The 20,610-nt window shown below is 40.2% G+C and overlaps 1 long non-coding RNA gene across 1 annotated transcript in view; it reads right to left on the bottom strand.

The window, feature by feature from the left end:
* The window catches only part of LOC110394015, a 37,647-nt gene continuing 17,233 nt past the window's right edge, over nt 197-20,610 (bottom strand). Inside the window, exon 2 of the long non-coding RNA XR_002435316.1 lies at nt 197-550. This is a non-coding gene — a long non-coding RNA (uncharacterized LOC110394015). The remainder of the gene's footprint in view (nt 551-20,610) is intronic.

Below are 20,610 nucleotides of genomic sequence, written 5' to 3'. Positions count from 1 at the left end.
CTCTTCCCACTCCTTTCTTCTCCTTTTTCTCTCCTTTTCTCTCCTTCACTCTTCTTTTTAGTGAAAAGTATCATGTTCCAAATTAAACACTTGGAAGCTTGCCAGTAGTGTTACAAGCCTGCCTAAAATATGCTGAGAAAAGGAGAAGAAAACTGTTTTATGTAAAAAGTCCTGGTAAGAGAGTTTTTCCAGCATGTATATGAAACAATTTATGAGAACTCTAAACTATTGAGGAAAATGCTTGAAAGATTAATTTCCTTTGTGCAGCACAGGTTCATGACTTGAAGAGAATCACGGAAGACAGTTATTGGAAGGAAGACTAATTCAGCTACTCATTACAGATAAACATGTCAATTAATTTCTTCAGACTGCAGTGCGGATATTCCTGAATTCTTCGACCTGCTGAAGGTGTGATTTTTATGTGTGGTTCTGAGTATTCCATTTGGAGCAACGTTATTTGTCATCACAGCCCTGGTGCAAAGACAGTGAGGTTCAGTGGTTCAACAGCCTGTGCTTCTCCAGCAGTTTGTATCAATTATTTGAAGAAGCACTGAAGAAAAAACAAACAAACAAACAAACAAAAAAAGAAAAAAACTAATAGTCATCTATTTGCAAAGTACGTACTGTCTAGATTTAAAAATAAAAATAATTCCTATTTTTTATCCCTCTTTTTCTCTCTTATTTCTTCATATTGAAGAGATAGAAACTCAGTGGAAAAGCAGTCTTGTGATATTGCTCTCAAAACAAGTTCTAGCTCTCTGACGCTTATAGTTAGGACATTTCTTTGAGATGCAGAAGCTCTTCTGTCTAATTCTTGCTTTGATTTGATTTAGATATTCCATAAAAAAAATTAACCCGTGCAAGAATCAGTCCCTTTCTGCCTGCTTTGAAGCATATTTATGCAAATATTTATCAAGTATGTTATGCAAATATGATGGCTTGTCGTTATTCTGTGACAAGAGTGATGGTATTTTGATCTCATTTAGGGGAAGAATTGTTTCATTTACTTCAGCAGAATTGATGACTATCCCTGGCTCCCCATGGCTGGAATGAGCTCACTAATGGGAAGATCCATCCCTCTGTCCTGTTCCTGAAAAATTCACATGGGTTCCTTTTTGCTCCCCTGAAATCTGTAAGTAGTTCTTAAAAAAAAAAGCCAAAATAAAAGCTTCAGAGTTGGTATGAAAGTGCTTTGGTTTTTACTGTCAGGGATGAATTAAAAACATTTTAAGCTGACCTCTTCCTCCTGGTCAGCTGTATCCCATAGTGTCAGCATTCCTGGCCTATCAAAGGTACATCTTCGATCATGGAACCCAAAGTTCTGGACATGACACTACCCATGCAACCATTCATTCAACTGATTTGTTTTCCTCCTCCTGCCCAGATCCCAGCCTCCAACCAGCAGGACTGAGGAGAACACTACCTGTGCTTCCAATCCCTTCAGCACTTTCTCAAGGAACATAAAGTCTTTTTTGATATTTTTTCATTTCTAGTCACAGCCTCGTGTGACCCAGTTTGAAAGACCAGAAGTGGGTAGTAGTCCTAACATGGTTTTACACAGCCTAATTGCGAGAGGACAAGGGAGAATGGCTTTAAACTAAAAGAGGAGAGATTCAGGTTAGATGTTAGGAAGAAATTCTTTACTCAGAGAGTGGTGAGGCCCTGGTACTGCTGCCCAGAGAAGCTGTGGATGCCCCATTACTGGAGGTGCTCAAGGCCAGGTTGGATGGGGCCCTGGGCAGCCAGAGTATGGGGGTTGGAACTGAACGATCCTTAAGGTCCCTTCCACCTCAAGCCATCCTGTGAATCAGTGATTTGATGGCACTGCAGTTCTCCCCAGTGGGATGTAGGATTACACCATTTAGCTTTGGAAAAGGCCCCCAGAACCTCACTGATGATACAAGCCAACAATCCCTCCCAACACACAGCACTCCAGGTTAAATATTTTGCACAGGGAATCTGCTTTCCTCCAAATTAAGTAGACCGTTCAGTTCTCTCTGCCTCCTTCCTCCAGCTGTAGAGAAAGAGCTTAATTCGGACCCCTGCCAAGACAGGTGTTGGTGGTTTCTTCTGTCCTGACCATCACCTCAAGGGAACAGCTGATTGTTTCATAAGGTGCATCTCAGAAACCACTGCTGGCTGGTGAGCAGCATGCCTCTGGGCTCTGTTGAGCCAGGTGAGGATGTGGCTCTAGACAGGGTACTTAGTGTTTGCTGCTGGAATGCTGATCAGGTCACAAAAACCCTACTCACATTTTAAAGGTTGGATACCTGCAGGAAAACACACGTACAAGAACACATGTACATTCACAAAATGGGGTCGGTTCCTGGTTTCTACCAAGCACTCAAATGCTGCAGCTCTGTGCGTGTTATAATGCATTTTCATCAGCAGTAATCTCAGTTGCGCAGCAGTTTCAAATTCTGCAAGCCTGTCTGGGTTCTGGCTTGCCATCCAGAGACTTGGAGGATACGAGATACAAAGTCATTCATTCCCGAATTGAAGTCACAGTCAGACCAGGGTATTCTGGGATGCAATTACCTTTTGCGTTACTATTATTGCTACTGTTATTATAGTTGTTTATTTATTCAGTGGGGATTCTGATGCTGTATATTTTTGCATGGAACATGCGTGTGTGCACATATCTGTATTTCTCTAGCTGGAGAACAACAACAACAAAATCAACATATATGTATGCCTTTTATTACATTATATACTGTGGTGTAAAGGAAATGAAATCAGATTTGGGATCAGAAGAGAAGAAGAGCAAAGAAACTGAGGATTTAGTTAGATTTGGGGGAAAATAACACTTCAATTCTTAAGTAAAGCAAATATTTCTGCTCATTTAGCAGTAAGATAGAGCTTGGGAACACTCATGGAAAGAAATTCAAATACTTCAAATGTAGTGCCAGGTTCAGTTTGAGATATTTGATGGTGTTTAGGAAATAGAAGTGGAAACAATGGGACAGAGGACCCATTGGAGACACCATTTGAAAGTCAGCCCAGATATTCCAACTAACGTATAACAGGAGATCGTAGGTGTTGCTTAAGTTGACATGAAGTGTGAATCTTACATTCTAAACGCATGTTAATAAGAATCCTCCTTTTTTTAAAAAAGATTTTTTTTTTTAAGAAGAATCCTCCTTTTTTTTTAATCAGAGGATATCTTCTAATCTATATGATCTCAACTAATTTAATTCCTTTTTTTTTAAATTTCAAATTAGATATTTTCTCCAGGTGCACTGTGTCGGTCTGCTAATTCCAGCCTTTTCCCAAAGATTACATTTGCTAAAATGTAATGCTTGAAGAGACGCTGATCTTCAGGTACAACCTATGTTACGAGAGTCGCAGAGTGTGTTGCCTTTATGTTGATGTAGCCTGGATGTGATGCCATTAAATCCCTTGGTCTACCAAAACGTTACTCCCTGGCTTGCACGAGGGGATGGAGATGGCAAACAAGACCTGGAGGGTTGAGAGAAGGTGCCTTGGTCCATCCAAGCCTAGAAGGAGCTATAGGCAGGTTGTTCACAGAATCATAGAATCATAGAATCACAGAATCATAGAATTATGGAATGGTCTGGGTTGAAAAGGACCTCAAAGATCATCGAGTTTCAATCCCCCTGCTCTGGGCAGGGTCGTCAACCACTAGACCAGGCTGCCCAGAGCCATGTCCAGCCTGGCCTTGAATGCCTCCAGGGTCGGGGCATCCACAACCTCTCTGGGCAACCTGTTCCAGTGCATCACCACCCTCTGAGTGAAAAACTTCCTCCTAATATCCAACCTAAATCTCCCCTGAAGAGATTGTTCTCTGTCTTGAACAAAGAACAGTTCAGATATAAGCAGTGGGAAGGTGGTTCGGGGCTCTGTTACCACTACAGATACCAAAGTGGAAGCTTTGCCTGTTAGTTTTGTTTCACTTTTACTGCATAGTAAACTGTGTGTACATTTGTAGGACTAAACTCCTGAACTCTGAAATGCTTTATGGCCTGAGCCCCTGGGGTCCTCCCATCACAATGACATTTGTTCAGTTTTGCCAGAGCATGTATGCTTTTCTTTCTAAATTTAGATCTGCAGGCAGCCTGCTTTATAAACATGTGAACAACAACAACAAAAGTAGAAAAAACAAGGACGTCGTATGCTCAGTGCGTGTCAGCACAACATCCATAGAGCTGAAGAAAGGTCTTCAGCTCATTGTGTCAGACACAGCACAAATACTCAGTAAGAAACAGCTTTAAATTTTGCATACCAGAGAAGATGCAGGGGAGTCACTGCAAATGCCCCAACCCCAGGAAAATCCTCAGCCAAAGCTGAGACAGCAAAGTCACATTTCCAGCAGACGTAAAGCTGTAGGAAAGCAGATTTCCTTACTTCCAGTGCTCAGAAAACCATCCTGGATTGTATTAAATGATGCATAAATGCTTTTTAAAATACCATCAGGAGACAGCATTTCACATTTCAAGAAATGCAAATGCATCAGTTAGAAGGGACACTGGCACAGAACATCTGAATCTTTCAAAATGCAGTGGATTCAAAATACGTGTTCATGTTTTAATTGATAAAACAGTTTTGAACGGTAAAACGCCAATTTCCTGTAGTTTTCAGGACCTTTCTGGCCTTCTCTTAAGCTGCTTGAGATTGAATTTTAAGACGGGACGAAACACAGACACAATGTACCCACAGAAAGTTTGCTCACTAGAGAAAGCAGAAAGAAAATGTGCAATGTAAAAAATGATGAATTATTCTGAATTAATCAAAACATAGGTTATTCTGTTTTCTGAGTCATCAATTTTACTAATAAATCATTTTTTCTTTTTTCTTTTTTTTTTCTAATCTGCTGCTTTATGGAATTGCTGGTGAACTGACAAAATGATGGAAATCAGATGTCTGCCTCTCCCTTCTTCTTCCTTATTCATACAGGTAAGGGACCCAGCGCAGTTCTCCTGTACCCACACCAGTGCCTTAACTACAAAATCAGGCTCCCATACAACAACCTACTGAAACATCCACCACCTCAGGCTCATTCAAAGGACACTGGAGTCAATGGGAAAAGCTCCTGTTGACTTAACAGGGCCCCCGGCTGATATTTGAGTGGGGATACTTACACTGAGCCTTGTAAACACTCTCATCCACAATGAATCTCAGGTGGCTGAGCAGATTTCCAGCTGACTGACAAAAGGATTTGGTTTCCCTATGTAGGAGAACCACATGGAAGGCAGCTTATTTTTAACAAGGGGGCCTTAAGAGCAAGCTACATTATCCTCAACTGAAATAGCTCATGAATCCTATCGTTCCAAAAGTCCTCATCAAGATGGGAAGAACTGCTCAATATTTATGTCCATGTCAGCTCTTGCCAGCTTATAAAGTTCAGTCCTGGGGAAAAAATAAAAGAAGCTGAACAAAAAAAATATTCTGACTCATGCCTTTTCTTGCAAGACTTGCAAGCAGTCAGGCTATTACAGAGTTACTGTCACTGTATGATGGAAATCAATTTCTACTGGTTGCCCCAATATTTAGGACTCCAAAACAAGGATAGCGTTGTAATCTAGCTTGATTCCGATGAATGCCCCAGAAAGCAGAGTGATGGGTTACAAAAAGGATTGGGAGAAGGTAGTAACTCTGAAGTAGATATGCCTTCACGTGATCTGGTAGTCTTGCACTTGAACCCCATCAAGTTCTGAAAAAGGGATGTAGGTCATCTGGGTGAGTTTAGGACATTTAGTGTTCTTCCTCTGCTCTGATTACACACAGAGACTGTTGGGTCCATAGAGTTCCAAGCATTTTCCCTTGTGTTACATGCACCGTTACACAGCCAATATGTAGCATATGTTTATGGCAATATTCAAGGCTTTATGTAGCATCCCAAGCCAAGTCTCATTGAACTAGTTCATGTCCTGGAGTAGTGTAGCTGCTTTAGCACTTACCATTGTCTGAGCAAATACACATCATATCTTAGACAAGAGAACTCTGATCATACGCTTAATCCCCTATGTAAGATTCATTATTTCCCCTTTTGCACCCTAGTATCAGTTCACTTATTGTGGTGACTTCACTGCACGAGAAAGCTTCTCAATACAGTACCACAAGCAGCCACTCTTCCTTACACAACTCTCCCATCCACACAGCCTGAAGTCAAGCTGAAAAATGGTATTAATTTCTGTTTTCAGGTTTTCAGGGAACTTAGCTAGCGTAAGATGAACAGGAGGAAATTATCTAGGGGAAATAAAAAAAGATGTTTATGTTTGTACTAAGCAGCAGCTGTCCATAATTAATCTAGCTGTAAAACAAAACTATTTTGCTGCTCTAAAAATTACATGACCGTGTTTCGACACCCATTTGCAGTAGCGAGACATTTGTGCATGACACCCGAGGCAACACGAGACAATGTAAATTAATACAAAAAGATTAAACAGAATAAATGAGAAGTTTCAAGATGACAAAATATTTTTCCAAAACATGTTGTTGAGGTTTCTGCCTCAATGGATGTGTTTCATTTTGTTGTTTTTTTTTTTTCCCAAATGTTTCCTCTTAGAAGAAAATTTTTGAGAAGACAGTGTGTTCCCTGAAAACAATGATGTGGTTTTAAGTGAATCTACTAGATTCCAAAGAACTCCTCAATGGTTATTCCCAAGCAGCCACTTTTGGGACGTACGCCTCTCACTTCTGATAATTCTTTCTTCTGTAGCCTGTGTAGCAGTTTCATAGGAGCACTTGCCACAGACTATTTTCTACTTCCTCCTTCCACCACATGCAAGTTTCAAGTTTTATTATTGCAATAAAAATGCTTTATGTTGGCTTTTCCCAAGGACATTAAGAGCTTATGTGCTGCTGCAAAATAGTCCTTTTCTCAAACGTACACTCCCCATTATTCGCTGCAAATTGTTGGTGGTCCTTTTCCTGACTCACAGGGCTCAGAAAACCAGAGTCAGCAAGCCAACTCATGGATTTGCTTAGCGGCTAAAGAAAGGAGAGAAATGCCCTGACTTGTGCGGCCCAACCTAGGCCCTACCATTTTTGCCAACTCTTGGGTTGCCAGCTATGAAAAGGAAAGTGTCTAGCCAGCCCTTAGAAGAGATATCTACCAAGAATGACGTCTCTGGTATAAACAGGGGTCTTTCTGTTCTGCATGTAACCAGTTTTATTCTGTTTATGCATGGTTACAGAGGACTACTGAACATGCACGCAGTGTGAATATTACTTCCTGCTGCAAAAAGAACTGGGCCTTGACTTTCTTCAGGTCCTTTGTTGAAAATACTGCAGGAGTATGATGGCTCATTTGGTGGTCTACAAACACAACTTGAATACAATGAACTGGAAGAGGATGATGTCCTGAAAGTCATACATTCAAAGATTTTAGAGCTAGATTCTGATAGTTGAGGTAGCTACCTAATTGGTATGCAATAGACCCATAGAATCACAGAGTCATTAAGGCTAGAAAAGACTACTATGATTATCTAGTCCAACCACCAATGCATTCCCACCATGCCCACTGACCATGTCCCTCAGTGCCACATCTCCACAGTGCTTGAACATTTCCAGGGATGGTGACTCCACCACCTCCCTGAGCAGCCTGTGCCAGTGCCTGATCATTCTTTCTCAGAAGAAATTTTTCCTCACATCCAGCCTGAACCTCTTCTGGCACAACTTAAGCCCACTACCTCTCATTCTATCCAGTCTGAATTCCCAGGACTTATCAAGCCTGAGTGTCCTCCCACACTATCCTTGTCCTTTCTAGAATGTGTGTATTTTCTTGCGTGCCACTCCTGGCCAGAATGAGGTGCACAGGTATCTTTCATGCACAAGGAACAAGTTATATTGAGGCACCTCAGAATGGGATTCGAGGGATGATATTAAGGGCTGATATTAACTATACATTTCTCAAATAAGATAAAATATAAATGCAAATGAACATTTAGATATATAAATAAATGCAGAAATAAGAAAAAAAAATCAAATTTGAAAGCAACAACAGCAGGAATGACTGTTAACCTTGTCCTGTTCCCTCTTCTCTCCCTGATTTTTCCCCAATAGTACAGCTTTAAGGGGATGGTTCAGAAGGTTTCATATCATTCTTCATCCCCTTACAACTAATTGTAGGGAAATGCATTCAAGTTCTTCCACAAAGCCAGGAGAAAAGCAAATGTGGTAGAAGGGGGACAGGGAGGGACACTGGGAAGATCTCTCGCTTCCTGGCAAGTGCCTTGTGTCCTGTGTTATGAGCACTGTGGTGGACCCTCAGGTTAGTCAAGGCCTGGAGACAGATCAGATCATGCCTTTTTTGAAAAGAACATGTCAAAAGACATGAGATCCAACCTCAGTGTAACTCATTGAACAGTGAAATTGAGATGGTTTGAGATGTTAAATGAAAAGATTTGCAAACAAGTCCTCCCCACTGTGCCTTTCAAAGACACACTGAGACTTGTGGGAGGTCCTTTTGCCTCTGTCTTGCTTTCCCACCATCTCCTGTCACTTCCTGCATGAACTCCATCCCCTCTGAATCCCAAAGAAAGTCCCTTTTTTCCCGTCACTTCTGAGGCCTCATTGTGGCTCTGCTCTGTGCCAGAGGCAAGCCTCCAGCTCCCCTCAGGAAATGTCCTGGCCTCTCCTCATGCCCCAGGCTCCAAGCCAGCTGCCTCTCTCCCTCCTTGTTTGCTCCCTGTTCTCCAGAAGCTTTTCCCAACTGAGCCAGCTCAGGTGTTTTCAGGAAATAAATAATTTCGTCTTCTTCCCATAAGGCTCTGCCAGGAAAAAGCACATTTCTCCTTTCTAATCATGCATGTTCTTTTCACAAAGTGTACAATAAACCATGAATTAAATTAATTCATTGTCCATCCCAGGAAAGCAATTAATGTCTCCCACGCCCCCCCCCCTCCAAACAAAGAAACAAAACCAATAATAATCTCTCATTTTCTCCTTCTTTTCTGTTACACAAGTGACTGCCATGCAACTGACTTTTATGGCCAGCATTTATGAAGAACATTTCCTATGCAAACTCTGGAAACATCTCATATACTCATTCCTGCTCTGCAGGTGATTTTTTTTTCATTTTGGTGAACAGTCCCACTGAAAATGAGCCCCAGAGCATGCACCTCAGGGGCATCTCTCTTGCTGTGCTGACATGCAAGGTCTCACCAGGCCACAAGACGTGTGAAGGTTTCTGAGCTGAGTGTGAGCCGAGCATTCCTTAGTCCTAAGCAACATCTGCATTTTTGACCAGTGTAGGTGTGTGATGTTTTTGTTTATATGCAGAAGCAGGTAGTCTGTTCGTAGGGAGTCAGATTTAACCATTTCACCTCTGTTTGCTAAAGTCTTAGTTTCTCTGGAACAGATCTGCAAAGCAGATTCAGATACTCAATGGGGAAATTATCTCTTTTCACTATAGCAGTGCAAAGATTCAGTGTTTGTTGCTTGTCATTTGGGTACCCCAAAGACAGTGGAGAGATGCAGAGATCTCCAGGGGTAACTCCTTCCTTCATGAGAGGTGTCAGCACTAAATTTAAAGGGAGAACAAAAAAAGAGATAACAATACCATTTAGGGGGATGTTGTAAAGGCAAACAGGTGCCCTGGCAACTGGATAAATACAACCAGAGGTACCATGGACAGAAAATAGGAAGCAGGGAAAAGGAACTTCCAGGTTCATTATTAAGGGGAAATCTATCCCTTTTTAGCCTCGCTTTTTCTCCACAGTTCTTCCAAGGAGAGAATTAGAAGTCTTGCTGTCAGAAAGAGTTCACATTCATTTGGCATAAGCAACAGCAATTTAACAGTAAGTAATAATCCCAAAGTGGCATCTACGACATACACATGGCATAATCCAAAACTGTTTATGACTGTTGGCTTGATTATGCCCCACTTGATGCCAAACCTCTGCCACTGACTAACACAGTCACTTGCATGAGACTTGTACTATTTTTTTTCTGCCAGATGTTTTCTATTTGGCATGGCAGCTTCTGAGTTGCTTCTAGAGTGTCTTTTGAATGTTCCTGTTGCCCACATCCTGTTGCGAAAGAAATCTTTCTCTGCTGAGCTTATAACTATCCCAACACATACCACATGCCCACTGCAGGGCACAGAGATCTGTGGTTAGCAGCCCTGCAGTCCTGGGGACAGCTCTCTTCTCGCAGTAAGCACCTAGAGGTGTAGGAAGAGGAGTCCAGAATGGCTTTCTGTCATGTTTCCACCAGTGGAAGACAGGAATGGAAACTCTATAGCCACATCCAGACATCAACATCTGAGGTAGAATCTTAAAGCTCCTTCTGTCAACCAGTTGAGTCCTGAGATCGAATGACCCAACTCCTAGAACAGAACTCTAAAAAAAGTGAGATAAATTGCTATATAAAAGTACTAATTTCTCCATTTATCTACAAAGAGGGTCAAATGAGACCAGTGGAGCAGGAGATATCCATACTGTAGATGCCTAAGCTTAGGTGAGACAAAAATCTGACCTCTCTTTGCTGCTAGTCTGCAGTGAAAGTGAAATGGGTACTCACCAGAAACATGGTTTCTCAAGCTTAAACATTTGCCAGTCCTCCCAGGTTTTCCTGTTCAATAGGCTCTTCCCAGTTCTTCTGTCACACCTCACACACCCAACTTTCTACGGCTCTGGAGGAGTGTCATTTTCTCTTTGCTGTGTATAAAGAAAATCTGAAATTGCTCTATTAAATTTGGGCTGATGTATCTCACTTTGGGTGTACTGAAGAGAAAACAAGGAGCTGGAATTGCAAATATCAAGATGGAGTATTTTACCAAACCTGTAGATTGGCACAGAAACTCTTCTTTCTATTTTGTTTCCTCTCCACCACCTATTTTATTCCCCTGCCTAAAGAACCAACTCTCTGATGAGCAGCTGCATGTGGCATGTGGTGTTGAGGAGCAGGAAGGTTTTTTGTGTACGGATGAGGTGCCTTGCTGTATAGGAGGTGCAGAAGTGAGCAGGCTTTCATTCTAACTGCATGGGATTTGGCATTTTTGATCACATTATGTCAAGTTAAATAAAGCTTCCCTCAAAGTAACTTGGTCCTGCACCTCCTTGCATGTTCCTGGGCGCTCATTCCAGCACCATTCCTACTGCTAACACTATACCTCATCTACATCTGCTAAGGGGAAACAGGACATCCATTTAGCTGGAAATCACATTCTTCTTTGTTGACAAGGTTAGGTCTCACATCAGTTCCGTGCTATGACTCACTGTCCATACAGCAATCTCTAGAGCCTTTATAAAGGATGAAGCAGAACTGTGCAGGGAGCAGTAGGAGAGAGAAGGTAGTACTGTCTGTGAATAGAGTGGTAATGCCATCCTAAATTAACTGAATAAAAAGAAACGCCTAGAGGGATCTTCCATCCCTGCATTACTTAGCATCATAGAACGGTTTGGGCTGGAAGGAATCTTAAAGATCTTATCATCCAACACCCCTGCCATGGACAGGAGCAAATCCCCAAGACCAGGTTGCCCAAAGCCCCATTGGACTGGACCTTGAACAATTCCAAGGATGGGGCATCTTTTTCTTTTGCGCAACTGTCACACAAATTCAATCCTCAGAACCAGATCTGTATAAGTATAGGATAAATGTGATCAAGGGAACGCACTTACAAGACTCAAAAAATAGGTGATAGGGATTATTTTGTGTACGCACTGAAAATGATGTTTTACTGTTCTGAAAGAAGATATGGTTTAGTAACTATATGGAGGATTAGTCACTGATGAAAGAGCTTATTTTAATCTGATGTTCAGGTAAATCAGTATGACAAGGACTTGAGAAGGGTGAGGAAAGATTTTCTATCAGAAGATAGGTCAGATTTGTTGCCATGCTACGAACCTGGGCTTAGAAATCCAATTAAATCTTCCTGGCTGGTGGTGTTCATAGTGTCAGTGGGTACTGATGGATATTCCTGTAATGTTTCGTTTCCCTGATGATTTTCCCAGAGTTGGTCACTGAGTTCACTGCACTAGAAACTTCTGCTGCCTCATGGCCTTTCTTCTGGCATGAGTTCGTAATTGCTGAGTGTCAGTGGCTCAGTGCTGGCAGAAGGGAAAGGGACTTCCTGAAAAAGAGGCTGCACTTGTGCAGAGTTGTACAAATTGCCCACAGAAGCCTTCACTGCCTGACATCATGGCCAGGATTAAGAGCTGAGAAAAACAGGGAGGAAGACAAATGGCAGCTGTTAGTAGATGCGTTCCTGGAGCTGGAGGAGAAAAAGATTTTTTCCTGGAGAAAAAGAAAAAAAAAAAAAAGAAATAAATTGGTGTCTGTCCTCCCACTGTCAAAAGTGAGAGGAATAAACAAATGATGGCATGGTGACGAGAGTGTTCAGAGGGAAGTAAAACATGAGGAACGTGATCGTGTCAGAGAAAAGACCAAGAAAGATGGTTGCCATCCTGTCTGGATACAGGTCTAGGAAGTAACGGCGACATGAGTCACTTGCAGAGGAAGACATATGTTGAGCTCAGCCCTCACCATCTCAGGATATTGTGTATGGTCACAGCACCAAGGCGCAGCAGCTGTGATAGGAAGAGGTTCTGAAGGAAAAAGAAAACATTCCCTACATGTTCCCTCACTCATAAAACTGACTTTTCTTTAGCATTTAGAAACTCTGTGGGTACCTTTATTTTACCTATCTGGACATCACAGCAACCACAGGGCTCAATTTTTTCTGTGACCTGGCCAAAAATCACATGCAAGATTTAAAATATCTACAAGCAACATTTCTTAGTCTAATTGATCTTTGCAACAGATAATCACTAAAAACGTAGAAGGTATATTTAACACTTTCCCAAAGGTAAGGGGTTAGTGTTGGGCAGCTAGCAAGGCTGCTCTTCAAATGTCTTGTTTTATTTTGTCCCACACAACCAGATCTTCCTACCTTGTCTGTTGATAGTCATATAGCTGCCTTCAAGGTAACGCCACATATTTGCATCCTAAAAAAACTATCTTACTATGAGGCAGCTCTTCTGGGCTCAAAGAAATTACTCCTGACCCTAATGACCTCTGAAACTGGGCTCACTCACTGACAAATACCCAAGAGCCTTCCTGCCTTCAGAAAAAGGCTTCTGGATCCTTGCATTTGGCTTATCTCAGTCCAGCTCCCTGTCTTGGCATTGGCTTGTGGGTCAGGTGGCCTTGATCAAATCATTCAGCCATCGCCCTCCAGCTACAGAGCGAGGATAATCCCTATGCTCACACAGCGTAACATGAAACTCAATTAATTAATGTTCAGAAAGCATTTTGGCATCCTCACAATACACAAGCATGAAGTATTATAGATTACTATGATTAACATGATCCCTAGCTTTCAATATGTTCATGCAAATCTATTTTAGGGAAATATTTCAGGAATGATTTAATCGCTTGATTTATTAGGCTTACTTTGGGTGGTCAATAGAGGCAAAATAAACATTCTCCCCATTTTTTTACCTTTTTTTTAGAAGCTTCTCTGCCAGAAAGTGACACAAAAGCTGTTTGAGCAATATGGTAAAGTTCAGCTACAGCTGAGAAACGACAATGTCTTGAACTTCAGCCTACATACCCTCTCTTCTTTCTTTTCAATGCAGCAGTGCTTAGTCCTCACCTATTGGTCTGCGAAGTGTGAATTCATGATGTGTGACACTGGTATTATTATTATATTTGCTTGGCTGAAGGGGGCTTGACATGGAAAAACACAACAGGCCCAGAATGTCTTGCAATTAGGAGGATTGAGTTTCTTCTGCAAACATGGGCTCATAACTCACAATAAGTACTTTGGACAAAGCCAAATACAATTTTGGGGTGTGTGACTTCTCTGATTCATTTTCACACTTGCTAGTTCCAGTTTAAAAGGCAAGAGGTTAGCTGGATGTTTTGAAGTAGATACTCAGGCAACATTAAACTTTGCATGTCCTCTGAGATGAAAATATTGTGCCATTTTATGCCTATTTGTTGTCTGGTTCTGTCAATTACTCTCTGCCTCAGTCAGCCTGGAGGCAAAGCAGGCGTAGCAGGGTTCCATGCGGAAGATACATGCAAAGCTTTATGGGCATGGGAAAGAATACGGGATTTCAAATCACATGAACTAGAGAGAGATTATCTTTGTCATTTTTTTTCTGAAGTACTGTAATGTTATTAATCTTCTAAATTTATTCTGGAAATTAAAATGTTTATATTTAACAGCTTACTGTATCTCTGCTGATGACCAGCTCCTTGGCTTTATGGTCTATCTCTTGATCTTGAGTCAGGCTTGAGGTCAATCCTTAAAGAACTTCTACCATATCTAATTCCATTAAATCTCGATACTAATTTAAAATTTCCATGCACCCATGCAGGACACAGCAGGGAAAGAGAAACCAGTCCATCTCTTGCACATTTCAGGTGATAAAACCAAGCCAGTGTGTGGGAGTCATGTCTTTGTAGGGGGTATAAAGGAAAAAGCAGGGACTCATGATGTGATCAGCACTATACAAGATGAAGAGACCCTTCACAAGACAGGGATGGATTTTTTACCTAGTGTTACAAATTCCTTCCCTTTTTTTTCCTATTTATTTATTTATTTATTTGTTTGTTTGTTTGTTTTTCCCTAGGACATTGTTCTTGCTTCCTGAAGTGCAAGTTTTCAGGCAGCAGAAATATCTCTCATTTCCGTACTGTGCAAACAACATGGGCAGACTTTAGATTTAGAGTTACCCAGAAGTTCCCTAGTCAATGCAGAAACACTGGCCTGCAGGGTGTTGAAAACTACAGCTAGTGTAGATGAGCATCACATTACTAAGAAATCTCCAGACTCCTCAAAATAAGAGGAAGCAAGGAGGGAACCAGCTCTCAAGAAGATGTTTCTGAATTGCAACATCTCCCAGGACTTCTGATGGAGCAGTACTTTCTGTCCTCATCCTCTCTCCCTCAGGCATAATCTAAACAGAGGAGTAAAGTTCTTAGAGAAAGGAAACAAAAAAAAGCATGTCATTTGCTTCTCCGTGAGGGAAACAGTGAAAATAAATCACTCCAGATGCGAGAGAATGGAATCAGTAGGGAGGCTGGATGTGAATTTCCTTGGAAAAAGTTTACAGCTGCTGCTGAGTGTGTTTCAAGCATTTCAGATGGATACCCAGAGGCCCCAAGTGAATGAAAAGATTATAAGTGTAAAAAAAATTAATCTCTAAGGCTTGTGCTGAAAACCCAAAGTCCTGTATGGGAAAGTTGTCTAGCTATGACCCTACCACAAGGTAAATCTAGTGCTAAGAGCTCTACCCATTAACTGTCTGCCCCCAGCCCATCTTAAGCTGAGATTCACAGTTTCATCTTTCATCATTTCATTGATACTGGTCAATAAAACAAATAAGAGGCTATGCCAGGGGTAAGTGGCATACTCTGTCTCATGCCCATAAGTCAAAATTTCCACTGAAGAACAGGACGGTCCAATCTAAATTACCTATCTCTGCCTTTTCCCTAAGAAAAACAATAAAGTTACATAGATCTAAATGTTATGTTCATCCTCCTGCTGAAGCAACAAGAACTGGGATCTAGCTCCTACACTGTAACTTAAAGCCTATCGTGTTACTCCAACACATCAATATCCAGATCCTGATCAAAATCCACCAGTTTTAGGCTCATCTCTCCATGCAGCCCACAGTTGTCTCCCTATAGGAACGAACATCCATATAATAATGAAATTAAATCCTTCCTTGTCCTTTCATAGAGGCCACTGTTTCATTCAGTCTCTTAAAGGCTGCTTGGTGGACATCAGGTGGAACATGACCAGTAAAACCCACAGGTGCCATCTCTTTGTGCGTGGAGAGATGGGTTGCCATAGCTTAATGAGTCACCTTCCATCATCTGTGCTGAGATCACTGATTTGTTTTAACATCCACACGAGGAGCTTAAATGAGGAGGAATAAGTGGTCACTTGGTCATAGCAGTGTCACCACAAGCTGCTGTTAATAACAAATTAACAGTGAGTCTTGTTCTAATAAACACATTAAAACCACCTAAAATGCTTGAAGACTTTAAGAAAACAGTTTGAGAGATCTATAGAAGTGGCAAATTTTCATAAAGAAGCTCTTTTCTCGGAGTCAGACCTTTAGTTTCCTTGGCTTAAGAAGAGCAAGTAGGTTTGAACGCAAGTGCTTTAATCACTTCTTCAAAGTTTACAAGTTTGAGATTGCATTCCTTTGCCCTCCACTGATCTAAAAAAATCTAGAACAGCAACAATTTTCAAAAACAAGTATTTTGGGAAAAATAAATCGGTCAAGTAGACCAAATACTTCTTTCTTCCCCAAAAATTAAATGATTTTTTTTTTCAATTTTAACCATTTTAACAATAATCGGGACTAAATTTGATATATTTTTATAATTGATTTCAATTCAGAACTCTAGAAATTCAGAACTTTCCAGCAATGGAAACCAGTTTTTGAAAAAATAATCAAACTTTTTAAATTATTTTTTATTTATCCTCAAGGGGATTAAAAATTGTCTGAACTCTGCGAACCTGACTTTTTCTAAAGTTACGTCATAGTGCTTAGTTTTTATGGGAATTAAATCACAATGATTTTCAACAACAACGGATGTGAATGGCTTCTATTAGTGTTTGTCAGGATTTTGATGACCAATTATTAACATGTATATTAAGAAAATAAAAAATAAACTTCATTTTGGGTGTATTTACTCAATATATTTTCGTAAATTTTCTTCTCTTTTCTTCTCACATTTACAAAATCCCTGGCATACAATGATCTTTCTAATGTTAAAATTGCAAATGAAGTTGAATCTATTATTGTATTACTTGTTTTTGTGGGGGAGAAAAGAAAAGCTGCTTCACGTTGGCTACTAATCTTCATCTCTTGTTCTACTTGTTATCTATTTCTAAATACATGCATCATATAAAAAAGCATCTAAAAATAAAGGGAAATCTATAAAAATATTGATCATATTGAAACAGAAGAGCAACAAGTTAAAGCTCATTCTATATATATTTCACGTACTGAGGATGAAATTTATGTCTATGAGCATTGCAGGGACTCTCTCCTGTTAGGATATTTAAAAATCTAATCAGTTTACAAGATTTATTGGGTTGGAGCCAGACAGCCCAGTTCCTTTCACTGGTGATGTCAACAGGGCTTTGTCTCTGGATTTCCACGCGAGCAGTATAGTGCATTGAATTGGGGAAGAGATTATTATCCAAAGAACACATCAGTTATCAATATTTTTTTTTCTCGAGATTTTAAAATTTACAACATGAGTAGAACACACCAGTAAGGAGAAAGGAAACCTAACTGAATGAGAAAAAGTAAGTTTGAGATTGTAGATGCCTCGAAATATTAACATGTAGATGTCTGCATTTATTGCATGTATCCAAGCTCCATCTGTAGTCATTACAGATCTAGGCTTAGTTCATCTGTATCTGCTAGGATAGGAGTGGTCTGAAGATCTGACAAGTGCATTCCCCATCTTTGCCCTGTGCACTCCTAGAAGCCTCACAGGAAGCTCAAACTGGCCGTCATCTGATTTTAGAGATGAGCAGTGCAAGCCCCTATATCCAAGTACATGAATATATGATCACATCCTGAAATAGGCGCCTAAAGTTGGTTTGGTATCTCAGAGTGACCTGCTTGGCTTCTAAAATGTTGATATTCAAAGACTGCATAGCTTAGGGGCTGAGAAATGCTCTTCTATTCCTTCTCAATTTGTCATTTTGCAAATAAAGGATTTCACATTGTCTGTTCTTGTTTCAATGTCACGATACCCTTCAAAAGTCATGTGCTCCTTAAAAGAAAAGGATATTCTTATGGCTAGGATGAACAGGTGCAGCCTCAGGAAATCACAGTCCAAGCTTTATTTTGACAACAATTTCCTGTCTCATCGTGAGCAAATCACAGAGGACTCAGCTTGGTTTGCTAAACATAGGTGTCTTGTGACTTTTGGAAAGTCACAGGATGCCTCAGCTGGTCAACACAGCTCACTCAGAAGAGGATGGTTCTCCTACATATCCTGTGTATTGTCTCCAACCCTGTGTGTATGCCTTGAATATCCTAGGAAGTCTGAAATGTCATTTATGTCTACGCTTAGCAAACAGATTCAAGCCTCCAAAACTCTTGTTCCTTGGCTCAGCATCTACAGAGTTGCCTTCTACTCAAACACTGAGTCTAAAACCATTCTGTTTTATTAGGTGGAGACTTCAAATGCTGTAAACATGTCTTAAATTCAATAGCCTTGCCATAGAGGAATGCTTTAGAAATCACCTAAGTAAATTTCGCTTCCATAGGCCATCATTTGAGACCAAGACACTGAGGTACACACATGCATAATCCACCATCCCCAGATGATGTTTTCTTAATGTTACTGGTATTAAACATCAATGATAGTCTGCATAAACGTAAATTCCCTATTAAAAATATAATTCATGTTGTCTTGATTCCAAATAACTTTCTTCCTTTTTTTTTTTCAGTTTTCCAAGATTAAAGTCTTTTGTGCGTGACCAAGGCATTTATGATTCGAAATTTTATTTGTTCCAAATTAAAATAACAATTCAGCTCATGACATTGGCCAAAATACGTTATTTCCATTTGTATTTTTCAGACTTCGCAGCTCTTCTAATTATCCCACAGCCTTATTTAGTCATCTTTCCAGTCACCAAGACTTCATAAAAATATAGAACTACTTTCATGGAAAGAAAAGACTGAGTGCTAAAAAACTCTTTAATTCCAAAACAAACACACCCCCACTGGAAGAAAAAAAAAAGAAAAAGAACAACAATATTACAGGCATGAAGTTTAAATAGGAAACAAAATACACCTTCAGCTTTATTGAATTGGACCTGCTTTGAGAAAGGTGTTGAACAAGATTACTTCCAGAGGTCATTTTCAATGCAAATTATTTTGAGTTCTGTGATTCTGTGAGCTTTTCATGTTTGTTTGTTTGTTTTTTTCCTCTTTGTTTTCATTAGGGTCGTTAGCTACATTAGTTATCTTCCAAGACAAAAGTTGAAGCATAGGTTTCCTGATGCTTTCATCTAAAGATAATATTCTTTTCCTTAAAAATAAAAATTAAAAAGAAAATTGAAAGACAAAAAAAAAAAAGCAAATAGTTTTTGGAACTAATTTTGGAGTGGAGTAGATGATTTTTTTCCTAACCTATGTTATGCTCAAGGTCAGACTAAAGAATCCAAGGCCTGTCTGGGCTAAAATATATGGATCCTTAAAGTTTTCTGGGAAGTCTAATGTTAGTATCATAGGTTGTTTGGTTATGTTCATGACATCTGTTAGCTGTTTCCTACGTGTGATGTCATGACTTGTAGTTATATTTTGAGCTTCAGTTGGGAACACATGTCCACCTACACAGTGTGCTCTGTTTGAAATATAGTCAGGGCTAAATCATAAGTAGACGGTGAGTGTGCATGAGCAGAATGGGTTTTTCAAATGTGCTCAGGGTAAGATTTTGGCTTACAGCTATGTAAATGGAGATTTCTACATGTCGGTACATATGTAGGCTCCCACTATAAATCAGTAGATATCCATAAGCAAAACCAGTGAGGTCCAAAGAGCTATTCAGCTGGCCAAATGCAGGAATATGAGTCAGCGATCTAACCAGAGGCATCTACTGCCAGCTGAAATGACTTTAAGATATCTACAACATCTGCACTGGGATGGCAGATATGAGACAGGACATGCAGGAGACTGTATTTCACTAAAGATATAGAGGGGCCAGCCCATCAGTTTACTTTTAAAACATATCAAATGGAAGAAATTAATTAAATCAAACGAAGGAATCAGTTCCCTAGCTCACCTATAGAAATCTACATGATAGACATGCACATTTAGATATCTACCCGAAGTTGACTATCTGGGTATGGATTTCTGTCTCACTTTAGAAAATTTATTTCAAAAAATCTGCATCTGTGACCTGCATCAATCTGAAACAACATCAAACAGAAAGGTAAAATGCAGCAGTAGACGCTTATGTGTGTAACCTAAATCCAGGTCTTACCACTAGCTTTTTCATCTCTCCATCAAATTAAAAGGAATTTTTTTTCAATAGGGGCAGGTCTGAACCCTTTGGAAAACCTCACCAGTTTTCCTAAATTTACTGATGCGTGAAGCTCTCACAAAAGGCACATAGTTCACATTATCCCCTCTCCAGCTTAATGAATCATGTTCATAGAATCATAATCATAGAATCATAGAATGTCTTGGGTTGGAAGGGACTTCAAGGATCATCAAGCTCCAACCCCCCTGCCTCAGGTAGGGCCATCAACCTCCATATCTAATGCTAGACCAGGCTGCCCAGGGCCCCATCCAACCTGGCCTTGAACACCTCCAGGGACGATGCATCCACAACCTCTCTGGGCAGCCTCTGATGTTCACATCATATAAGAGACTCATGCACAGTCTTCATAATAGATTATAGAATGTACATCCAAATTCTCTATCAATAGCTCCAGGTGCTTTTTACTTCTTTCTAAATGTAGTCTAAATACAGAGAAAATTTGAATTTTTCTATAATTGAGATATGTTTCTAGTGCTTCCAAGAATCAACATTGCTGCTACTTCTCAGGGTGACTGACATCCAGACATCTTCAGCTAATGGGTTCACTTCACCTATTACCAAAATAAGTAACTAAAATTGGTCAAACAAATTGCCATTTAAGTGCTTTAA

The sequence above is a fragment of the Numida meleagris genome, chromosome 2 (assembly GCF_002078875.1).
Source record: "Numida meleagris isolate 19003 breed g44 Domestic line chromosome 2, NumMel1.0, whole genome shotgun sequence".
NCBI lineage: Eukaryota > Metazoa > Chordata > Aves > Galliformes > Numididae > Numida > Numida meleagris.
The sequence above is the reverse complement of the archived record's forward strand: the minus strand, read 5'-3'. Positions and strand labels throughout refer to the sequence as shown.